Source organism: Seriola aureovittata, chromosome 19 (genome assembly GCF_021018895.1).
Source record: "Seriola aureovittata isolate HTS-2021-v1 ecotype China chromosome 19, ASM2101889v1, whole genome shotgun sequence".
NCBI classification, from domain to species: domain Eukaryota; kingdom Metazoa; phylum Chordata; class Actinopteri; order Carangiformes; family Carangidae; genus Seriola; species Seriola aureovittata.
In genome coordinates this window covers 20,643,137-20,667,256 of record NC_079382.1, presented here as the reverse complement: position 1 = coordinate 20,667,256, position 24,120 = coordinate 20,643,137, and the positions used below count along the sequence as shown (strand labels likewise).

Below are 24,120 nucleotides of genomic sequence, written 5' to 3'. Positions count from 1 at the left end.
TATGTGGTAATAAAACAGCTGTGATGTTGATAATCTATTAAAAAAAATGCCTAATAAGGTGTTGGTACAAATCCTTTGCAGCCCTTTACCTGAAGGGGAAGAAGGTCACATGATCCAGTCAAGTCAAAGGAAGTTTTCACAACCTGGCAACCCAACATAAAGGTGGTTTGTTAGAACGCACCATATATCCAGACATGAAACTCGTTCTGATCATTTATTTGAAATGAAACCAACAAAGAGGAAACAATTCAAATGCCGCCGTGCTCAGACGGATGGAACAACACAAGAGCAACAAGATGGAAAGACAAAAAGGAGGCAAAGAAAGAGAAAACTGAACCCAGACATCAGTAGTTGTTTTTCTCACAAACTATATATATCTGTACTTCAGTCGCTTTTGAAAAACAGTGTTAAACTTCACTAAACCGAACACCTTGAACGAACCTTTTCCGATCCAGTTTCAGAATCACAGAGCCAAATAATATCAAGATCCCGTGGTGATCTTTTCCCTGACACTTCTCCACACCGCCCAGTTTCTTTCCTGCCAACGCTCTGCTTTTACTATGATTTATTTCTCTGTCCCCTTCTCCATCGGCCACACAGCTCTGAAAAGGGATGTGGGACGCAGCTCCAGCGTTGTTCCCGCTGCACTGCAGGTGTGGCAGCTGTCCTCGCACAAGAGCGTCGACAGTTCTGCAAAAAAAAAAAACCCAGATTAAATCCCGAGCCAACCTTTTTAAAGTTCTCACTTTCTTCATTTTCTGTGCATCCACACTACAGCACAGGGTTTAGGCAACAAAAACACACGGATCAAGAAGCAACGGAGGAAGTTTGTTTCGTGGATTTCATGGATATATTTCATCCCAGTTATCGTAAACACTCCTAATCATTTATCTTCTGGATTACACTTACAGCCACCCTTCAGGTGTGTGTGTCTGACTGTGATTGAGAAACTGTGTGGACAAACTTCCAAAACTTGTTTGCACACGCACATGCAATGAGACAGCCAGAAATGTCCAAACAGCCTTCCCACGTTTTGTCATTTAATCCTGCAGAAAACTCTTCGAAGGAGCTCGAACTGATTTTTTCTGATCACATCTTTCAGCGGCTCTGATTATTTATTCTGGTAAGTCCGCTGGCTCACCATGCTGTCTCCGAGCCTGCTCGACTCACTCTGTGCAAGCCCCGGTTTGGTTTTCACATGAATTTGGCTTTAGTCCATCTGTTTCACTGTGGCTACTCCTCGATTCCCCATTAATTGAAGCTACAAGCCTGATCCTGCTTAAATGGTGAGATCATCTTCAGAGGTAAGAGTCTGCAAGGAGGAAGAAAAAGTACTCTGGTGTTTTATCTCAAAGCCTGGCTTTAACATCTAAAGATAGACACTTAGTTTGATAGTCAGTCCTTAAACTGGGAACTCATGTGTCTCACTCTGGAACCAATGCGTCTCTTTATAGTTATTACTGTCAAACAAATCTCAGGATGAGAGAAGTTAGACGGCTTAGTGAAGAAACTTAGAGGGTCTGTTCACCCAAATTACCAAAGACGTTTAAAATCAACATCTCCTTCCAGAAACAGAGTTCACGTTCCACTGGATAATCCACAGAACACACTTTCATCACGTTCTAAAGGGACGACTTTCTTTGGTAGAAATCTACTCAAACAAATAAGCAATGCACAGATTCATTGTTCAACTCCATGGCAACTGAACAAACTCCATGTGCTGATGAAGATTATGCCCCAGTGACAAAACCAAACTGAAACTTCTGGCCCAATATCGGCCCAAGTCTGGCCCATATACTTGCATGTGGGCAGATTCCGGTATTGGCCGGAAGATTGTCTGTGTGTGTGCCAGACTTGGTCCAGATGTGGAAGTAGCATCTGACAGTCATGCTGTATATGGGCCAGATTCGGGACCGTGGTCCCGGGTGTATACTGGGCCAGAAGAAAACAAGAATGTGGTCCAAGTATGGGCCGGGTTTATTTTGCTGTCTGTGTGTGTTAAATGGTAAATGCACACACTTTTCTAGTCTAATCAGTGTTTACACCACACCCACACAGACATGGAACAGGCATCCGGGACAAATTTGAGTTCAGTATCTTGCATAAGGACACTTGGACAAGCGAGGATTTAACCACTGACCTTCTGATTACTGATTATTTCACGTGTGGAATGAACAATAGTTCACAATGAAATAGTTCATTCCACATGAGTTGGCTGCCTGAACTGTGTTAAAGGCCTTATTAAAAAAACAACCTGTTCGAACCCATCATGAGAGTCCTGTTATATTCATCTGTCAATAAATGTTATCTCTGAGAGATTAACACCTGCACATCTTGGCAGGTTGTAGTGAGAAAGTTACATAAAGTTATGATCGTCATGAGTATTTTTGGCAAATACAACACAAAAGCCTTTTGTGTGGTGTTTATTTCTCCAGCGCTCCTGTTCTCACAGTGTCAGTATTTGGAAGTGTGTGTGTGTGTGTGTGTGTGTGTGTGTCTCTGCCAAACAGTGCTGCATGAAAGTGGTGTGTTTTGTGGTTTACTCGTGTTCTTTGCGTCTGCTTGGACATGTCTTAGCATGCAGCTTACCTTAGCACCATGCTAACTCACTGTTGTTGTCACTGCTACTATAAACCAGCATCCTGCAAAGCAAAAGTCAGGCAGAGAAAGATAAATATGAGGGAAAAAAAGACTCATTTATACCACAAAATACTAATAGTACTTTATCCAGTTTACCACCAATAACTGCGAAGCTCTGTAGAGACTTTGTAGAACAGTAGATTTCGGACGCGCACGCAGAACTCTAATCTGTTACCCAGCAGCTTTCTGACTGAACTACATCTCATATCTTACCTATCAGCAGTTGCACGTTGTTTTCTGCTTTCACAGCTTGTTCGAGCAGGACCTGGTCTATTTTGCCACCTACAATATTTTTTAGAACCACGTATATTTATTACAAAGTGCCAGAGCTGAGTAATAAGTATTGTTATCCTTATTCTTATTTTATTCTTATCCACAAGATTTACAAAATTATAACATTAAGAAAAAAGGCAAACTGAAATGAATTATGTGACGATTGAAAAATCCACTCATCATTTCAAACATCCAACTCTAAATTTGATGTTTGTCAAGATACAGCAGTATGGTATGCCATGGTAATAATATTAATAAGAATAATATTATTATTATTAATAATAATAATATAATAATAATAATAATAATAATAATAATAATAATAATGGCAGATATCAGATTTCTTATTATATAAATGGCTTCAAACTCCAGTAACAGTCGGGCTACTATGTATAAATGTTAGCTCTCAGGCTAGTCAGCTAATCACCAGTACACTCAATATACAGTGTTTTTCAAGGTACAGTTAGCATTAGCCCGTGTCTGTTTTCTGTATCTACACATGTTAAATACATGCAGTGTTGAACTTAGACATGCTTTGTTTGATGCATCACAATGCAGTGCGTCACATATTAGATCTGTATTCATAAGACTACAAAATGTCTTCATCTACATCTCTCCAATACGCCGATGCACTGCCACAGAACAAACAGAGGAACCCGGCAGACTGCCAGAGGATGATAACAGGGAAAGAAATCATTTTGTATTTGGCGATTCTGCAATAATCCTGAGCCCTGCTCCACCGTTATTACAGTATCTGACATTTTGCATCTCATATAGAAGTCAAATGGGGATATGGAGATGAATGGCTCTAAAGTGTGTAAATTGATTAGGAGGAGCGTGCGGGCCTGACTAATGGTTTACCTGTTGGACTCCATAAGGAAAACAGATCATGACCCATTTAGAAAACAAAGGCTTTGCTTTTCACAGCTCAGACGTATCCTGTGGGGAAATATAATGTGGTATTTACAGATGTAACAAAGTCGACTTTTCATGGCTAATCTGTTGCTCCTGTCTTGAAGAAAAATAGAGGTGATTTCTTGGAGAAAGAGGGCCTGCATTCCTAAAAAAGAAAGAGTGGGCGCTTCAACCAAATGTTTAGCCACTGACCTGCCTGTAGGAGGAGAACATTAATCCATTCTCATTAGGTTTTAGATATTGGAGAAAGTTTCTAATTCCATTGTTCCATGTTTCAAATTAGACAAAGTTCCTGGACAACGCAGCCTGCATGTTTTCTGCCTTTTAAAATCCCCAACTTCTGTAAGGTCAAGTGGTCGACTGCTGTGTGAAGCATTTGTTACAACATGACGTCAAACCAGTTACAAAAAAGAAAAAAAAGACAGATTTAATAATAAAATATGAAAAACGAATTATTGGATAGATTTTGTTCATATGACATCTATTAAACATCTATTAAAGAGAAACATAAAACCAGACTGGAGGGCAGCCCAGGCTACATATATATATATATATATATATATATACCCCCACAACAATTATATCATATATCATGATATTTGGACTGGACTGTATCTAGATATTAAATTTTAGATATTGCTTAACTCTATATTACAAATATATATATATATATATTTCCTTTGGTGGACAGCTGCTGGTGTGGACACAGACAGGAAGAGAGTGGTATGATATTCAATAACAGTCAGTTGGTTGGAAAGGAATGTACTGGCGAAACCTTGTACACCACCTGAGCGAGGTGTGAAGTTGAACATCATAGTTTTTGAAGTATAATAAGTACAACAGTGTCTCCAGGGCTCTACTTCCTAAACAGTTCAATAGATGTGGATTTAAACACATTTAAATCAAGGGTAAGAGTCAGTGCTTTAACCTGGATTGTGATAGTGATAGTGAAATCAACAATGAGCATGGCCTCCCACTTTCAGCCAGAATCAGAACTTTGCCTTGATTCTTCCCCTTTAGTGTTGTGTGTAATCCTGAGAAAGAAGATACTCATGTTTCACATGTCTCACGTCAACAAAATAATCTAGAAGTCAAACAACATCTCTCGTCTTAATCCTCCCTCTGGTTTCATCATTATGAGGGTAAACATCAGATTTTCAGCACAAAGTACTTTCGTTCCTCTGAAGTCACTCTCGCTCTCAATCGACAAATCAGGAGACACGATTATGGCGGAGGTAATTAAGACGCCTGAGTGACAGGTACAAGTGCATCTGAGCAGCAGCTCTGCTGGAGAGGAGGTGGGGGACCATCACATTGAACCAGCTCTTCTTCTTTGTCGTCATGTTTTACGGGTCGACATCAAAAGGCTTCAGTGATTTAGCTCTCGGAGCGTTTTAACATCTCAGTTCATTGTTTTGGTTTTACAGCCTGTAACTCTCTTCAGTGATTCTCTTCATTCTCTTCAAATTCAGTTCTTTACATCAAGTTACAACATTTTAAAAATGCTTACTTTTGACATTTTCTGCACATGGCAACTAGGGTATGATTACAGTTTGGGAAAGTTAATAAAGTAATGGTCGATAAGAAGGCAAATGGTGATTCCAGGTCTTTGAACTCTCATGCATGAGTGTCAGATCCTGTTACACCACTCCCTGCACCAACACTGAACCTCGGTATAAGACATAAACCATGAGGTGCAAAATCATCTAAAATAATAATGACATAATTCAAGCAGAAATTCTTGCAGCAGCTTTAGTTCGCTGCCATTTTGACAATGCTGCCACAAGCTTCAGACCAAATCAAAATAAACTTTATTTCATGAGGGTTATATCTAAATGAAACCTACCCATACGACTTCACGTAATTACAAAACTTTCTTGAAATGGAAAGATACACATCTGATTCAGTCAGGTCTCACCAAAAAGAGGTAAAGAAACATGTAGGTTTATATAAGAAATTTTTGTTAAATATTCAATGTACAGTATCTATAATAAAGATCTGTAGCTCCAGTCTGTGTGCTTTCATCTACAATATTGTGAATTGCCATTTATTAGTGGGAGATCTGTCTGAAGTAGACATTGTTATTCACACAGGATTGTACAGAGAAGTACACCACATTGATTACAATCATTTGTTCCTGGCAAATCAAAGGATAATGTGGTTCTAATGCAAATCTGAGCGCCGTACCTTGAAGAACACTACAGTCCCACCCTCCTTTGCTTCCTGAAACTAAATTTCATCTTGATTAAGTGTTGCAGCCACAGTCAGATTCATCATACGTCTGTATTCAGAGTGTTGCAGGGTGATCTGGGCTGATTGAGAGTGGCCTGGCTACCTTGGTTTCACGGGGTCCTTTTTATGGCTGAGGCCCATGGCACCTTCCTGCATCAAATATTTAAGGAGGCAGTAAAATATGGCTCCCGCCGCTATGGTCCTCAATCCCCAAGGTAGATGATCAGTTTCAAAGGCTGGCAAATGTCTCTGTGGGGAAGGTTGATGGATTTGGCAGATACAATGGTTTCTTCAAAGACACAGCAGAGCAGAATGAGTGATGGTGCTTCTGCCATTAGCTCACTGCTTCGCTGAGAGAATCTCAGCTCTGCTTCCAGCTCGCGAGGAGAGGCTCCTTCAAAGCAGAAACCAACACTTAATCTAATGCACTACGTGGAAATCACATTAGACTGTATGGCTTTAATAATCAGAACCACTGTGCAAATATATTTTTATCTTGTCATGTTTGAATTTAATGCATAGCATCTTATTTGTGTTTCATGCTTTTATTTTGTTTTGTTTTTTAAACTTTTAAAACTAAAAACTCTCTGTAATAAACCATTCAACAGGCCAGGAAAAAAAGTACTGTGACTCTCCTGAGGAAATTATATTTGAACTGCACTGAACAAAAACATAAACGCTTTTCAAAACATTTGCTTTTGCTCCCATTTTTCACGAGTTGAAATTAATCATCTAAGACTTTTACTGACCAAATTGAATATCTTCCTAACTTCACTATTCTAAAAGCAAATCCTTCATCCACAAACAGAAATTTGACAAATCAGTTCCTAAATGTTCATCTTTTCTCTGGAACTAAATTCTCAACTCAAGTCACTCAGTTTATTAAACAACAAACTTGTAGGGGGGGGGGGGGTCTTTGAGTTTCTGGTGGGCACCAGAAACTTTCGCGTGCGCACGAGAAAGCTCAGTGCCAAAGCAATGAGCGCATATGGATCTATAAGTCAGCACATTAACACACACAAGCAGCCTATATCAAGCTGTGTTAAAATGCTGGGGTGTGTAAATGCGCAGTGTGTATATACATGTTTTTGATGTGTAAGTAAAGTTTTCATTATGTATGTGGTTAATTTGATGAGTACGTGCACACTCTCATGGTGTTTCACCTTAATCGGCCTCCCATGAATAAGCCTACTTTAACGTGCGCATGCGCAACTTTATCGTGAGCAAGAGAAACTTTCACGTGCGCACCAAAAACTCAGATTGTTTTTCCCCACAATTTTTCCCCCATGTCTCATTTGGGGCACCGTAAAATTGTATATTTCCTTTGGTAAAAAAAACGGCAAAAAAACAAAACAAATAACGTCAAGTTTCCTCATCCCTGATTGGCTGGGGGGCGGGAAAACAACAACACAGGTGAAGCAAGGTTGTGTGAGAGTAAGTCGTTCGTTTTTTTTGTTTGTTTTGCGTTTGAACAGAAATAAACTCTGGGAATTAATATACAGGAGCGCTACAGCTGTGAACTTTGTTTTTTTTGTTGTAACAGTGAAGGAAGGAGTGAGTTGCAGCTGCTGCTCTTTTTTATTTTAGTTAAATGCAGTTTCGGGTGTGTTTTGTCTAAGCTAACAGCCGCCCTGCCGCCAAGCTAGCTAACGTCTAGCTAACCGTCAGTTAGCACTGTAGTGGATGTCTTCAGCCTCAACGAGGGACGAGGGGAAACCAGTGTGACCAGATAAAACTCAGCTAAACCTCTGGGAACAATGGAGGAGAGACTTTCTACATTATCTGCTGAGGGACTGATGAGTGGAGCAGCTTTTCCGGTGGAAAAAGGACAGTGGTGATCTGGACTTCCGGTAAGAATAACTTTGCTTCATGGGTGGCTACCTTTAGCATCAGAAGGGTTAACATCAGGTTTTTGCTAGCATTTTGTTGTTGTTGTCGCTCATAGCTTATGAGTGATGTTGTGTTGTTGAGTGTGTAAGGTAAAGGTGCGAGTGTTTGTTTTAATAGACACTTGAGTAGAATATTTACCTACAGGAGAGAAAAGAGTGAAACCTTCAAATTGTGTACTTGTTTATGCGGCATTTGCAGCTACAGCTTACAGGGTAGCTTTCAAGCTTTTTATTTTGTTACAACTCAGGCCTAATTTTTGGCTGCCAGTCTTTTACATTGGTGAAGTCAAAGGTTTAAGCTCTCAAATGGTTTTCATTTCATGTTTCTGTCTGCTTCAAAGGCTGAGAAATAAAGATTTTAGTGAACATCTTAGTGAAAGTTTTTCAGAAAACACTCAGGTTTTAGGAGGTTATTTTCACTCAGTGCTGAGGTTTTAGAAGAGGCCTTAAGTCTTAATGGGTCAATACAGTACACATCCTCCTACTCAGTAAAGTATGCTTGTCATCCTTATCAGAAGTATATGGTACAGTTCGCAATATTACTGTCAGTGAACAAATCCAGGGCACTTGAGGCCTTGAGTGTTTCATTACTGTGAACTTTTTCTGTATGAAACCATAAAAACTTGACTAAAACGGTGGAAGTGGATATCGAATAATATACATAAATATTAGATAAACAAACATGTTGTCTGTGAACCTGTTACTGATATGATCAGTATTAACGTATTTGCGACTCTGCATATCTGAAATTAACAACTTGTCCTCATTGTTTTTATAGAAATATAACCTGGTTGTAATTATGTTTCTTAGACCACATATTCGCTGTTGCAGTTTAGTCTTACAGAAATATAATCTCGGAGACAGGGTTGACGTTCTACATTTGTTTAGTCTGTGTGAAACAGTGTCTGAAAGCAGATGTTTGTGCTACAGAAGGAAACGGAGCTGAGCCCTGAGTTTCTTTAACCCCTGGCTATTATGTATGTTTTATCAAACTGCGTGAAGCCCCCTTAAATCTCAAACAGCAAAGGTGTAAGAATGATAATTTAAACTTTATTGATCCACCGGAGGGAACAAAATAAAGTACAAGAAGGAAGTGCACTAACCTTAACCCCAATAAAAACTATAATAATATGAGCAGCAACTATATTTAAATAGAGGCTTGAAAAATGAAAATGAAAAGCAAGTAAAATATAGAAAGGTAGTAGTACTGAGAATAATGTGCCTTGTGGCCAAGGCTGAGTTACAAACCTGGCAAAGCTTCAGATTTGTATTGAAAATTAGATTCACTTGTTCAGCTTTATGCTTATAGTTATGTTGCACTTTTAACCAAATTTCCACACAGCAAAATTGGGGTCAGGTATTCTGTATCTCGTCACAGACAAACTGCACATAGGTACAGAGATGAAGAGGAATCATGGGTTAACGGGGGCTCAGTAGCTCATGTTCAGTCCCCGCCCTTTCTAGAAGGTTAATCCAGACAGCAGTGTTAACTGTATGAAATGCAATTGTTTCACTTGTAGCATCAAAACCAAAGCGTGTGAAACTCAGTAGTGCAGAAGGTTAACAGTTCGGCAGTGCAGTCTTGCTGTATTATCAGTAAGTACAAATATTTCTGCCATCTTTACTCGCAGCTTGCAAAGCAGCAGCCTCTGTTGATGATTGGACTAAGTGACTTTGGTGCCACAGAGTGATTTTTGGGAAAGTTCAACAGATTCACTTGGGTGGCAATAAAGCACTGACATTTGGAAAAAAACGAATAGATTTTGCGTTGATATTCACTCTAATTACAAGTGTTGTGTGTTTGATTTGAAAAAGCACACAGGAAAAAAGTCACATAAGCCACAGAGGTAATAGTGAACACGAACATGCTACAAGAGTTATTAGTGTTTTCATGTTCCAAAATGAAGGACTCAAAATGCTCAGATATTTCTCAGTTTAATGTCTTATATTGTACTTTTTTTTCTCTATATCTTGTAGTCAAAATTCTGTATTAAAACAGCTTTCATTGCTTAACAAATTGAACAACTGCTTTATGAAGAGCAAAGATCATTGACGCTGTACGTACTGAACAGCCAGTGAATCCCCCTTAAGGCTACACCGCATTCAGCATCTTGTCAGCCGAGCCACGGGAAGCGAACAAACCAGTCCAATCAGGACTGATCAGTAGCATCCCGGCAGGAAGAGGTCAACAAGAGTGATTTGTGTGGGTGTATGCCTGTGTAAGGTCAGTACGTGCTTCTCTGCAAATCACCCTCTCACTGGGCAGCAATGTGAGGCATGAAGTGGCAGAATGGCCTATTGTAAATTGTGCTGAGCGGGAGATGTGGGCCCGGCATTGTGACACCATTATCTTTCCATCTGACATGAGATGTGCCACATTATTCATGGCGAATGAATAGATGGAAGATCCCAGTGGCTTGGGTGAGTAGAGACGGGCAAACAAAACAATAGATGAGTATTTATGCAGTCGCTGTAGTGGAAGCGCCGCCTGGAGATTACTTACAAACCGATATGTAATGTGCGTGATATGCCATCTCTTTAGGAATGATTAGACAGTGAAGATTTGTAGATTTTCCTGAAACGAACATCTGTCCCCTCCGTGGTGTATTTTTGCACCAGCACGTGTGCAGATGACGCCGTGATGCCCCTGAAATCAGCCGCAATTCATTGCATCTCTTACACTGAATGTATAATAGTCCAGCCCTACTAGCAAACAGCTGCTTGGCTGTCCTCTCACACGCAGCTTGATTTTGAAAAACACAGCTGATAAACATGCTTTGCACACCATCCAGTAATCAACTGTAATAATAACAGTGCTCAGCTAGAATGCATGAGAGGTTAGCAGTGCGCGTGATGCACCTTTAGGAGCTGCAGCTCAATGGAAGAGGAGTGCAACAGCAGCCGGCGGGGGCCTGGAGGGTCTCTTCACAGACCAGGGTGGGTGGGTCGATGCTCAGAAGCCAGACCCGATAGGGGTCTCTAATGGGACCTGTATTGATCCTAGCGTGGTGTTCACCACATGGGTCTAATGGAAAGGACTGCTGAAAAAATAAAACAGGAAAAAGTGCTCTTCACTCTCAGAATTTGGATCACACAGGGGCAGAAGTGTTCATTTTGTCGTGCCCTTCAAATAGACAAAACTGCTCTGGAAGATGTTTGTTTGAGCCGTTGAGAGCATAGTTGCCACTAAGAGGTGAGCTAATATAGTGAAAGAGCAGCTGAGGAGGCTTGTGCTGGAAAAACCAGGCTGCCCTTGAATGCCTTGTTCCCTCCTTTGAATAAGTGCTCACAGCCACCAGCTACTGTATGATGTATAGCCTACATGTCCCCTAATGACCTTGATGTGGTATATTGAATGTAAACTAGCTTTCAGAGAATGGTAGTGGCGGTACATGGTGCTACAGGGTCATCGTCAATCTTAAGGCCAGATAAACAGGCAGCCTTGTTTTGATATTGATTAGACTTGGGTGGCAAAGATGCTGGGAAGTGAGGTGTTTCTGCCGCTGTGTGGCACATATCAGCTGAGTGTCCCAGGGATTACCTTTCTAATAAACTATTTTGTAGTGCACAGTTTATGTCCAGTGCCAACATTCAGTGGCAGTGCAGGACGTTATATGTCCTGTATGTAGGAAGATAGAAACTGAGGTTGGGGAGGAAGCTTGTTTTACTTTCACGTCGTAAACCAAAATTTGCATCCAGTCACAATTCAGCAGTTATGGTTTGCTTTTGATAGCCACAATCTTTCGGAAACCTTAAAGGTGCCATATAGTACTAAGGTAGATGTCCAAGTGTTGTTTGATTATAAAGCAGGTCTAGGTTTTATATTAATACTGTGAAATTATCAAAGCTCTCAGTCCACAGAGAAATGCACACAGCCTGTATTCAGGAACTGAGCCTTAAAACCAGCCGTCAGGACTTCTGTAACTTTGTGATGTCACAACAAAGCAGTCAACGCTCTCAGCCATGCTCTAAGCCCTGCCCACCTCGACCCACAATCCATCCTGAAATCTGCTATATTTTGATTGGCCCACTCAGAAAACAGTCAGCCAATCAGAAGAGAGGCTCAGAACCTCCTCTCTTCTGATTGGCTCACTGACCTGTTGTTACTAGAGCTCCAGAGAGAAGTTGAAAGAGGAGATGAGAAATGACATCAAGATGGTTTTTGGTTCTTAAAATAACAAATATAACATTTTAATATGTCATATTAACAAATATATCTTCTGTGTAATAGACCTGTCTTACTTGTTTCTTAAGTAAGGCAGGTCTATTTTATGAAATAAGTGAGGTAGGTTATGAAATAATTTAGGCAGGTGGACTTTATTTACTATCGGAAAACATTTCTACAAACTGGTTTTGCACAAAATCATTAAGACTGGGTATTAGAAGTAATTAATGTCAAAATATATCACTATTTTAATGAGCTATTGATTCTCAGAGTAATGGATAATTCAATACTGATTCCTTAATTGAAATACAGAAAACACCGGGGTCAAGCTTTACATTTACAGTACGTTGTGTTTTGTCCTAACCCCTCCCATTTCCCTATCAAAACCGGAGCATCAGACCAAAACACGAAGTGGCAGGTGTACTCAGGGGGTCTCTGCTTGCTGAAAATCAGATAATGGAGCTTTTTATTAGAACTACAGTAAAATTAAAGTTAATAATACCAAAAACTACTTTGTCTAAAGCTGCCCATCCCCCAATCTGAAGATGCATCGAACAGTCATCAACTGGTTTCATCAACATGACAATAAATTCAGTGTTCTGTTATACGAGCAAAGGGAGGATTCACCAAGCATTAGTATGTTGTTCCTAATAATGTGCTTGGCGAATGCATTTACCAGTATAGTCAATATGGATCAATAGATCCTGTAGCTTTCATATTTTTAACAAAGTGGTCAGGGTTGTACCAGGGTTGGAGTCCAACAGGGGTGTCCTTTCGTAGCATTTCTTTTTGATCATAAAAATGGTAATTTTATTTATACAAACATAGATATAAGTAAAACTAATCAAAAATCTTTCCAGTTCCATGTTTTATGCTCGGTTTCAAAGAATTCATATTTGTATCCAGTTAAGTTTCAGCTGGGAAACGTCCTCCCATTCTGATTCAATGATAAATGTCTCCCGTCGTCATCATTCATTGCAGCTATCATTACTGCGGATTCACTGATTACCAAATTAACCTTCAGATCACTATTCAACTGTAATTGTTAACAAGAAATGTTTCCCTGCAATTGCTTATTCTATTTCAGCCACTGACGCAGCTGTCAGCTGCAGTGCACATCTGCAGGGAAATTGAGTATATGGGAGAGAAACCACGCAGCAGCCACACAGAGAGAGAGATACTTCCCAACACAAAAAAAACCAAACACTGCACTGTACCGCGAAACTTTTCCACATCCTGGAGACTTCGATCAGATCACTCAGCTGTGATTTATGGGAAAGGTCGACTAAACGCATGTTAAAATGATTCCCTGACTGATTTAAGTTCTGTTCTGTAGATGTTTAGTGGGTCAAACTCGTGAAGCAAAGGTTTTGTTCTCCTTTTCTTTGCCAATAAAGACTCAGTCAGCATTACTGCAAGACAGGCAAGAATTCACTTCAGCTTTATGACATGGAAAATCCATATGGAGTGACTTTAAAGCATGAAATAATTGGATGAGTGGCTGTCTTCCAGCAGGTTTCACTCCAGTGTAACTGTCACAAAACCAGTGATTTTTTTATTTTTTTTTCCACTGGCTATCTCTCACTGAATGTGCACAGACATCGGTGTTGAAATGTTAAGTCTTTCCAAAAGACTGTAATGTGTTCTTTCAGCATAAAGTTTTGATGCCTGTGAAAAGCTCATAAATCCCGTTCCTTGTTTTTTTACGAGTCTGAAAGGGGAAATTTGTTCCACAGTAAAAATGGAACTGAATCTTTCATGGAGTAAACGTTGTTTTGCTCATTTGAATTTCCTCCAATTTTAAATAAAAGGTATAGGAAATCTGTCAAAGCTTTGTCAATTATGTTGCAAAAGCTAATCTGCACTAACATTTTAATCTGCCTTGGTATTTTTAATTCAGTGGAAATGCTCACTGCCAGGAAGGAGGTAGTTCAATATTAATACTGTGCAAAGTAAAGTAAGAGAAGGTCAGGGTGTATAAGTGTTTCAACACCTGTGTTCCAGGGCTCATATCAAACTGCTAAAAATAATTTCTTTTTCAGATAGAAGTTAAAATACTACACTTTTTTATGAGTGAACTCAAAAGTTAGCTGTTTAAAGCTTCTTTAAATGTATGTCTCAGAACTGTGATAAATTCCTGGACCCACTGGAAGAAGGAGGGGTGCTGAGATTACTATAGCACCCAGACGCCCAGTATATTTTGTCTCACCCACATTGGTTCTGAGTCAAGCTCTGAGTCTCTCTCCTGATTGGCTTATTGTTTTCTGAGTCATCCAATTAAATATAGCAGATTTTAGGTAAACACTCAGAGAAACCAAATCATGCAAAGTTGGATGGTGGGTCTGGGTGGGCGGGGGCTTAATATAGAACCTAGACTATAGAACCTGCTTTATAATCAAACAACACATGGAAATCTACCCTTATACAATATGGGATCTTTAATAATACATATGATAATTTTGTAATGGAAGTGTAATTATTCTTTTCGTATGCTTTTGTATATGCTTTTGTTATGGTTCCAGCCTCTCTTGGGGAAAGGTAATGATGGTGATAACCTGTTAGTAGTGCGAGACTGGACATGAACCTGGACTCGTATGTACAGTACAGAGCTTCTGGGAAGTGTTTTAAGAGCAGGTGCTACACTTTTGACCAAGCGACTGACCACCCCCACATAAACTAATATTAGACAAATTTACAGCAAAATAGTGGCAGATCAACACATCTTCACAGCACCATATGACATATTGTCAGCCAAACAATATAACAACATAAAAATATATTGTGATAATATAGTTATCGTGAATTTGTTTGACCACAATAATCATGCAGTGAAAATCTGATATCGTGACAGCCCAAACATCACTTATTTTTTATCAGCCTTGCATTACAAAATACCTGTGCCATAAGGGTTTTTACAGCATAATAATTTGTTTTATGTGCCACAGTATTTTTATATATTAACTGTATGTGTTTATCTGTTTTTGGACATGTTCCTGCAGCTATGTACTGTCCATACAAGCCCAAGTTCATGTCCAGTCTCACACTGTTTAAAGGTGACCACCATCATTACCTTTAGCCAAACTTTCACAATACTATCCAGGAATAGCCAATTGAAAAATGTTGCTGCAGATCTGTACAATATGAACGTCTTGAAGGAAAAAAATAATCCAGGCAGCATTTCATTCATTTCCCCCCAAAAACAGATTTGGCTCAGGCAAATTAGTTGCATTCGAACACAACATTTGTTTTTTGCATCTGTTTACCAAACGGATAGCTGAGATGCAATAGCATGGGGATGAACAACTGGAGAGGAAAAAAAAAAAAAAAGCCCTCCATAAATGTGCCATTCATCACACACAAAGGACAAAAGATGATGGACTGAGTGTGAGCAGCAGCGAGAGGATACTGGCTTCTTCCTGATCTGTTTGTCAGATCATCAGAGGAGGTGAGGGATGGATGCATTTAACACTGTGTCATTGGTTGCATTATCATAAATATTGCAAGGTGAGGGGTAATTTACATGATTGATAGAAGGAGCCTCTGACCAAAGACTCCTCCAAATATTAGTTCTTCTATGGCTTTGCTAGTTGAAGGTAGATGGGAGATAACATGTGAGAAATCCATTGTTTAAACCTGACACTACCTTTATCATTTGTTTATTATCTTACAAGACCTTTTCTTATTACCTGGCTGGTTGTCAGTTGCAAAGAATTTAAACAGTTTTCCTTAGAAATGTACTTAACACTGATATGAGTCATGTTTTTTTTGTGGGGCATGTTTTTAAGTTTAAATAGGGCTGGAATCATTCAAACATTTTAAATATCAGCACTGATACCAATTCCTTTTAAAGTTGAAATGTTTAAAAGACAGGACCTTCAGTGTATGGACTGATGACTTAAGATCAACCTCTTGTACTCTGTGCCTCCAAAGCACTTTTCGTCCTGAGTGAAATTTTACTCCATATTTAACAAATGGAAACGGGGAGGTTCCCTTGTGTTTAGCACCTACCTGTTGATTCTCCGTAGTTCAGGAGAGACGTGAAAGTTTGGCCAAAATTTGATTAGAAAATGATGGATGTTTGCAATACTTGAAGCCCGCTTTATGATTTATGGTACATTTAAGAAATTGTTATCGGACTGTAAGAGCTGGTTTCTAAAATGCTAATCAAGCCCTATTAGGAAGATACTGAACTTGCTGTAATTGTCTGGAAAGTAAATGTGGGTGTGGTTAAACCCACAGGGGGGAACGCAGGTCTGAAATTGGGCTGTTTCTCCTCGATTCACTCCCAAACTAAACATTGAACTTTCTACCAGGACATCTTACTTTGATGAATTTTGAATAATCAGTGGAAGATTGCCTGTATTTGTTAGTAACTTCATAACATACTGACATTATACATAAAACATCCTACGCCTGAATGAATTATGCAGTAGGTACCCCCATACAGTAATGCTGCATTCATGACGGTGCAACCAAGATACAGGATTAAGCAAAACATATCTAGTTTCAGAAACAACATTAAGCCTCATATCCAATTAAAGGTTGTATATTATGTTTACAAATTTGATAAAACTATGATCTTTGTCTATCTATGGGATGGTGAGGTGTCAAAATACAAAAAAAATCTGCATACACATACCATGCTGGTAATATATTCAAAGACACTAGAGCTTAACAAAATCAAAACACATGTCAAAATGAGTGCGGCTTCGATTTTAACTATGCTAATTAAAATTGCTGCAACAGTTTCAGTTCTTCATGTCATGGATTTTACAAGATCCATTCAAGATCGACTTTCCTTCCACTTTTCACATCACAAAGGGACTTTTGCTTTGTGACATGGTTCATTAACATGCTGGAAGTAGCCATTAGAAGATGGTAAACCGTGGCTGTGAAGGGATGCGCTTGGTCAGCAACAATACTCAGATAGGCAGTGGCATTTGAACCATGATTGATTGGTATTATGGGGCTGAAAGTGTGACAAGAAAACATTCTCTACACCATTACACCACCAGCACGAGCCTGGGCTGTCAGGACGGTCAGGTTGGGTCCATGGATTCATGTTGACACCAATCTGAAATTCAGATTTGTCAGACTAGGCTATGTCCGGTGTTGCTGAGTCTGTGTCCACTGCAGCCTCAGGTTTCTGTTCTTGGTGACAGGAAGTGGAACCTGACGTGTTGTAGTCCATCCGCCTCCAGGTTGGACATGTTGTTCATTCTGAGAAGCTTTTAAGCTCAGCACAGTTGTAAAGAGTGGTTATCTGAGCGACCATAGCCTCTCTGTCAGCTCCAGCTATTCTCCTCTGACCTCTCTCATCAACATGGCAGTTTCCATCCACAGAGCTGCTGCTCACTGGATGTTTTTTTGGGGTTTTTTTTTTTTTGGTTTTTGGCTCCACTCTGAGTAAAAACTCAAGAGACTGTTGTGTGTGAAAATCCCTGGAGATCGGCAGCTTCAGAAATACTCAAACCAGCTGTCTGGCACTAACAATCATGCCACAGTCAAAGTCACTGAGATCACATTTTGTCCCCGTTCTCATGTTTCATCTCAGACATTTGAATGCCACTGTATATGCAAATAAAGGTGTATATAGAGTTTTCCAGCTCTCAGTTTTACTTTCAAACCGACATATGGAGGAGACAGAGGTGCCAAGAAAATAACATCCACTAAACTTTAAGCCTTATGTAGCAAGCGAGCCTGATGAATACATGGTCTTGATCTCCATCTGTACTTGAGATAATTGTGACATCTCTCTCGGCACGTGTTCGTGCTGCAATTAATCCTCTGAATTTTATTTTGTACATTTGCATAAGTGATTACGTTAGTCTGAGGCTCCCGTATGTTCCACCTGTGTTAATTGCATAATAGTAGCACAGGGGGGGGATTTGCGACTAAAGAAAGAGCTTCCTTCTCAGGGGAATCGCCTGCAGTGATAGCAGTGTTGTCTCCAATCTAATGTGGCATTTCCCTTTTCTTTTTTTTTTTTTTAAACGTCTGGAGCTGAGAGCAGAAAACGCCCCTCTCTGAAAGAAGCTGTTGACCCTTTGTCAGACTTTATATACAAGGTCGCTCCAACGGCGGAGCCAAGATCAATTGTATTCATGTCATTTCCGCTGACGCTGCTGTCTTGTAGTGGGTCAGTCCACTCACTTGAGCTGTCACCACACACTAACTCAGCTGTATGGAGGATCCTTTTGATCTCCCACACATTCACCCAGGTTATCACTCTCGACTGCGTCTGATTTGTTTAACATAACCATTGAAATTTTCACCTTTTACATAAAAAAAAAAAACAAAAAACCACAGCATACTGTATGCCCCTCCATTTTAACATTGTTTGAGACATGGATAGAGGGAAAGGCTTCACTATGTTTGTTGGTTTTGAACCCAAAAAGCAAAACTACAACATAAAAGTCACCAGTTAAAGCTGACATCTTGGTGTTGTTTGGTAAAACTGGACATGCAGTGTGCACTTTACTCATAGTACCTACCAGCTTTGTGTTTTATGAGTACACATAACTGTTTGCTAACTGCTAACTCAGAGTTACAGCTGCTGTTTGAAATGACAGTGAAATTTCTTCCTGGACATTCAAAAATATGTCTGCTTGTATGACCTCAAACACAGGCCGGGACCCATTGTCTCACAGTCTGTCCATGCACATGAGACCCTGTAAAGCATCTACTTTGTCTGATATCTGGATATACCCACTGTTATTGTCCTAGAGATTCTGCTTTTTCTGCTGACACCTATATATCAAAAACATATGTTGTCTACTTTGCTGAACTGCCTCTGAATCCTTTCACACAAGCAAAGAGATGTTCAGGGTCTTAATCAGGCCTCATATCTACATTTTTTTCAGAGGATTCACTGACAGGATGGGTAAAAGTATACTAAGCATTCATCAGGTGGGGGATAATTCTCTATTCGATTGATCTTTTATTGATCTGTTATTGCTGGTGGGCCAGTTTAGGCCCATCGACCGACAGTTGCCGACCACTGATCTATAGAAATAAATAGAATATACCCGCAGCCAAGGAACTTATAGTATACCAATTAAATAGGCTGTAATAGGTCACATCCAGAAGTCTCACTTACCATAATTACCATTATTAATAATTTAATACCACAAATAACCCAGTAAAAGTTGTTGTTGGATTTGGAGAATTTTTCCCTCAATGTTTGTGTTTTCATTCCTGTTTGTGTATTTTCAGTATTTCTTGCCATATTTTGTAGTTGCTGTTCAGTGAGACTTCAACCACACAACACAATTCAGTCCTCAGTAAAGGTCATGAGCTGGGTCATAATTTCTGTGACCCATAATACAATTCTCTAAGAGTCATTTTCAAATGGTGGATATCTCAGTCCTCCATGCAGCCAGTAAATGAGGGGTCATTGCCCAGACTGGTCATGCTGTATTTTCCTATAATTCAGACATACAGTTTGTGTCACTGGTTTTATTATGCAAATTTTATTTGGCTTTGTGTGAAGACGATCCTTGTGCAAAGTGAAGGTTTTTTTTTTTTTTTTTTTTTTTGCAAATGAGATATTTCTTGGATGAATTTTTATTTTCAAACATCTACACAGTAAAAGAGTAAAAATGCCTTGTTGTGCCACGTCGACCTGTGAGATTGTGTTCAGTGCTGTGATATTAGAGGAGATACTTTACAGAGATAAAAACAACCAACTGATCTCAACAGGAGGTTTACATCTTAAGACCTCTGCTGGGACAAGTATCGATGAGCGGTGGAAGCATGTAGAAAAGAAGAATATTTAAAGAGAACACGGTACAGAAGGCCCCCGATCAAAGGAGAGACCTTACCTCCATTTTTATCTTCACTTTAGCTCTGGATATCAGCGCTCGGAGGGAGAGCAGGCTGTGAAAGAGCACGAATTTCTTTTTCCATCGCCCACTTTCCTGTATTGTCCCATTGAGGATATGCACATGAGGGTTAGTCTAACCATCATGCAACACACTCAGTTAAACAGCAATCAATATTGTGCAGGTCTGCTGCGTCGTGTCGGTCTGTGCAGCTGTGCTCGGGCGCCTCTGGACAACTTCAGTTTACCAGTGTTTGCTAATTGTCCAGATTTTATTAGCAAGTCAGCCTCCACAGCTGCAGACACCAAGGCAGTAGGTCAGGGTTTTTTAATACCTACACCCACGTGACCTGTTATGAGAGCCCATCTGCAAAGATATGTGTTAATCAACCACCTGTACACACACACACACATACACACACACACACACACACACACACACACACCACACACACACACACACACACACACACTCACAAACGATGGATCCTTCACATCTAAACAGGGATCTGTGCTGTATTTTTGTGTGAGAGATGAAGGTTACTTTTAGTTTGATAACACAGATTAATGACAGCCAACCGTTAATGTCTTTGACTGTATTTATTTAAGTGAACTACTGAATGCGTCCTGTGTAGACACACAGAGCAGAAGAACTGCCGTCTTCGGTGTAGACGCGGTGTAGTGACGCTCAAAGCTCCAACAAGACTCCCTGTCTGTCCAGCAAAGACACATAGAGTCCGACAGCAGCTGCTCTTGACTGGTTATCTCTGACTACCAGCTTTACATTGCTATTGAGCTAAACTGAGCTGTGGTCAGTCAATCTCCCCAATGTCCCCTGACCCTGAGGGTATACTTACCCAGCAGGTTGTCTACAATCTTTGCTCAAAATGTGCTCAGAACAGTTTTTCAAAGTTCTTGGAAGCAGCTAAGAGTGAGTTAAAGTGGACCCACACAGGCTTCTGGAAGCTGTTAAGGAATTAAGTTAGCTGCGGTTAACTAACCTGAATATAAGAGGAACCCCCCCCCCCCATAAAACTGCTCTTAAACCAGAGAGGAGGAAGATTTATCAAAAATAGTCTGTCTGCTGTCCTTTGTAAAGCCAATCCATTTTTTATGAGAATACAATAGGCTACTGTCAGCTTGATCAGCATGCAGCGCAGCATGCAGGAATGCAAGCTGCTGATCTCGTTGCTATTTCTGCCTTTCGCTGTGTCTAAAGCTGACTTTCTAAAGCACACTATGTTCTGTTGTTGTGCTGTGTGGGTCAGTTGCAGCGTTGACTGTTTGAGTCTTTTAAGGCGTATACTGTCTAGTGACAGATCCTGAGGTTTAGTGGTCGGAGAAGTTGCTGCATCCGTGTCAGATCATGACACGTTTTTTTTATTTGCCAAGACGATTCTTCTACAACTTAATTATGTAGACAGTGTCAGTGTCTGTGTGTGTGTGTGTGTGTGTGTGGTGTGTGTGTGTGTGTGTGTGTGTTGTGTGTGTGTGTGTGTGTGTGTGTGGGCATGTGTGTGTGGTTGATCTTCTATTTACAGTTTTGGGTGTGGGTGAGTTACTGAGGAGAGCAGAGCAAGAGGAAAAACAAAGAAGTGGAGGAATGTTGGCTGAGTAAATCAGCCTTGATTTCTTTTAAAGGTTGTAGTCTGAAGGTACTCTCATCTCTCCTCCACTCTACTGTTAAAGAAGTCAATATACGTGGCTTTAATAGACTTCCATTAAAGGCAGAGCTGTTTCATCTGAAGTAAGAGCTAAAATACTGAGGCCAGAGTGCCAAAGAGACTGTTGCAGATGTTGTCTAACGGAATGCATGTCTTTTTTTTTTCCTCTGAAAGTCCTTCATTGGATGCACACAGTTTGTTCTGGATACAGATGCTAATTGCATTTTAATGTGTCATTAAAAATAAACCCATAAATCAACTGGTAGCACAGTAATTAGGGTTTAGAGACTTAGCGGCCCCTCAGGAGACATAATTCCACTTTGAAAGGAGAGGAGGGGTTCTGCACAGGACTGGATTTCAGGACAAACACAGATAAATGGGCGGCTTTTCTGTCTGACCACAGTATGTTCAGTGAGGTACTATTCAGTAGCTTCCAGCTTATGAAGGCAGTGCATGATGGGAACAGCATGGAGAGGATCCGTGACTGAATCCAGACAATGAAAATGCTTCCACCTGGGGAGATGAACCAGGATGCCAGGAGCTTTGAATCAAAATATGGATGCAATCAGTTAAACCAACGGAGCTCACGCAGGTTAAGCTGAGCTGATTTCATAACTTTGACTCAGGCAGGTGTGTGTGTGTGTGTGTGTGTGTGTGTGTGTGTGTGTGTGTGTGTGTGTGTGTGTGTGTGTGTGTGGTGTGTGTGTGTGTGTGTGTGTGTGTGTGTGTGTGTAGGGGAGATACAGACTTTGAGGTTAACTGCAGCATTGCAATATTTACTATCTGCTCATCAGAGTCAAAGAGATCAGCAGTTCTCACTCATGATCATTTACCTGTTGTTTAAGTTCACAGCTCCCAAGAGTTAACTCAAAGTTCAGGTCACACAGATTGAAATGAACTAGTTCCTGTTCATTTCTTCCATGTTGTTTAAAATGAGCTGTTCTTTTATTGGAGAATCTAAGCCATTTTATCCATCCCCAGCCCCTAATCATCGGCAAATTACTGTATCCTACTATAGATTCACAGACAGATTACAATTAAAAGTATGTCAAGTAAGAATGTTTTACCACTCAGAAAATGTGTCATAAAGCAGCACAGCTCAAAACAGATCAGCTCCACCACTCGCATCTTTAAAGTCACTAGTTACTGCCACTTTGTGTTGCGTGAGTCGCTAACTCTTGCAAAAGAGTTGATGAATGGAATTTCATTTGTGAGGCATAAAAACACTGAAGCATTAACATTTGAAAAATGGCAGTAAACTGACTGTACACTATAACCGGCATCAAAGAGCAGACAGACAACGGTTAACATTTAGCTGGTGAACGTGGTCTTGCATTTAGCCGCTAAAGACTCAGATATTTTTATCAGGAGTTGGTGGAGACCAAAAGAGAGAAAAAAGGAGAGACTTGCCTTGATAAGGAGGGCAGAAACACAACTCCAAATGAATGCTAATGTCGTTCTGTGTCAGCTCGGTTTGTAACATAAGATAATAAAATGTCTGTGGTGTTATCAGCTTATTCTGTTGCCTCCCAAGTGGGAAAAGAAAATAAATAAGTCAATCAATGAATCAACAGAAATGTATGCAGAGACTATACATGAATCCTCACACACAGACATACATGATCAAACAGTACAGAACAGAGAGCGTTTCATCCATCATAGGAAAGTTGGAAGATAAGCTGTTGAAATCTTCCCGTCAGACGTGGCTGCCCTGATCTGTTGTTTTAACAGAATTAGAAGGATCTGGGGTGGATTATTGTTGGGGCTGAACCAACACTGTGTAGGGCTGCTGGGCTGTGCTTAGATGTTCCATGCATTTTACACTGTTGTCAGAGTGATGTGACAGGGAATGAAAGGCTTTTCTGTGCACACAGGCTGAGACGTCGGCAGGAGGAATGTAGCATGCTATTGAACTCTGCTGGAGACACAATGATTAAGGAAAAGACATATTACTATTCGCCCTATGAATCGGGGATTAAATAAATTCCAAACTGATTACATTTTGGATAGAGAAACTTTTTCGCCGAAATCGTGCGTTGCTTTGGTGCCGTGTCAAACTCACCGTGTCATGTGAATGCTGAGTGATACATTGCTTATTTGGCCGGGCTGACATGGAATTAAAACTAATCCGACAACTAACTTCTACTTTATACCTGCACCTGCACGCTGCTGGAGTTAAAGGAAAATTCCATCCCATTTTCTATAACTGTTCTGCTCTTCTAACAGCTGATGATGTCTCATGTTTTTCTTTTTTTTTTTTTTTTGCTTTTGGTTTTTTAATAACACTTCCAGGCATTGTTCTCTTTTACTTTATTCATCTGGTAAAACGTACTTTACTTTTTGTCTGCACTACTTCAAAGAGAGACCTTGTGGGTACTGTCAGAAGTCTTGCTGGGAAATGTAGGACTTCTCTACCTAAGGTCAAAGTGCACAATGCAAAAAGAGGGAAAGTGGACAAACCCAAAAGGTAACAACACTTTCTAAAAAAAAAAAAAAAAGATCATAATAATATATTATTAA

At 40.1% G+C, this 24,120-nt stretch overlaps 2 long non-coding RNA genes across 3 annotated transcripts in view; one reads left to right on the top strand and one right to left on the bottom strand.

Annotated features, from left to right (window-relative positions):
- Positions 1–209: 209 nt before the first annotated feature.
- LOC130160780 (uncharacterized) lies at positions 210–2,922 on the bottom strand. The gene is made up of 3 exons (XR_008826054.1): positions 2,854–2,922; positions 2,590–2,642; positions 210–690 (listed from the first exon to the last, which is right to left on the bottom strand). It is a non-coding gene; the product is annotated as an uncharacterized LOC130160780 (long non-coding RNA).
- A 4,541-nt stretch (positions 2,923–7,463) lies between these two features.
- LOC130187152 (uncharacterized) overlaps positions 7,464–24,120 on the top strand; it is a 108,355-nt gene continuing 91,698 nt past the window's right edge. For both annotated transcript variants that reach the window (XR_008830397.1, XR_008830396.1), the window contains exon 1: positions 7,464–7,910. This is a non-coding gene — a long non-coding RNA (uncharacterized LOC130187152). The remainder of the gene's footprint in view (positions 7,911–24,120) is intronic.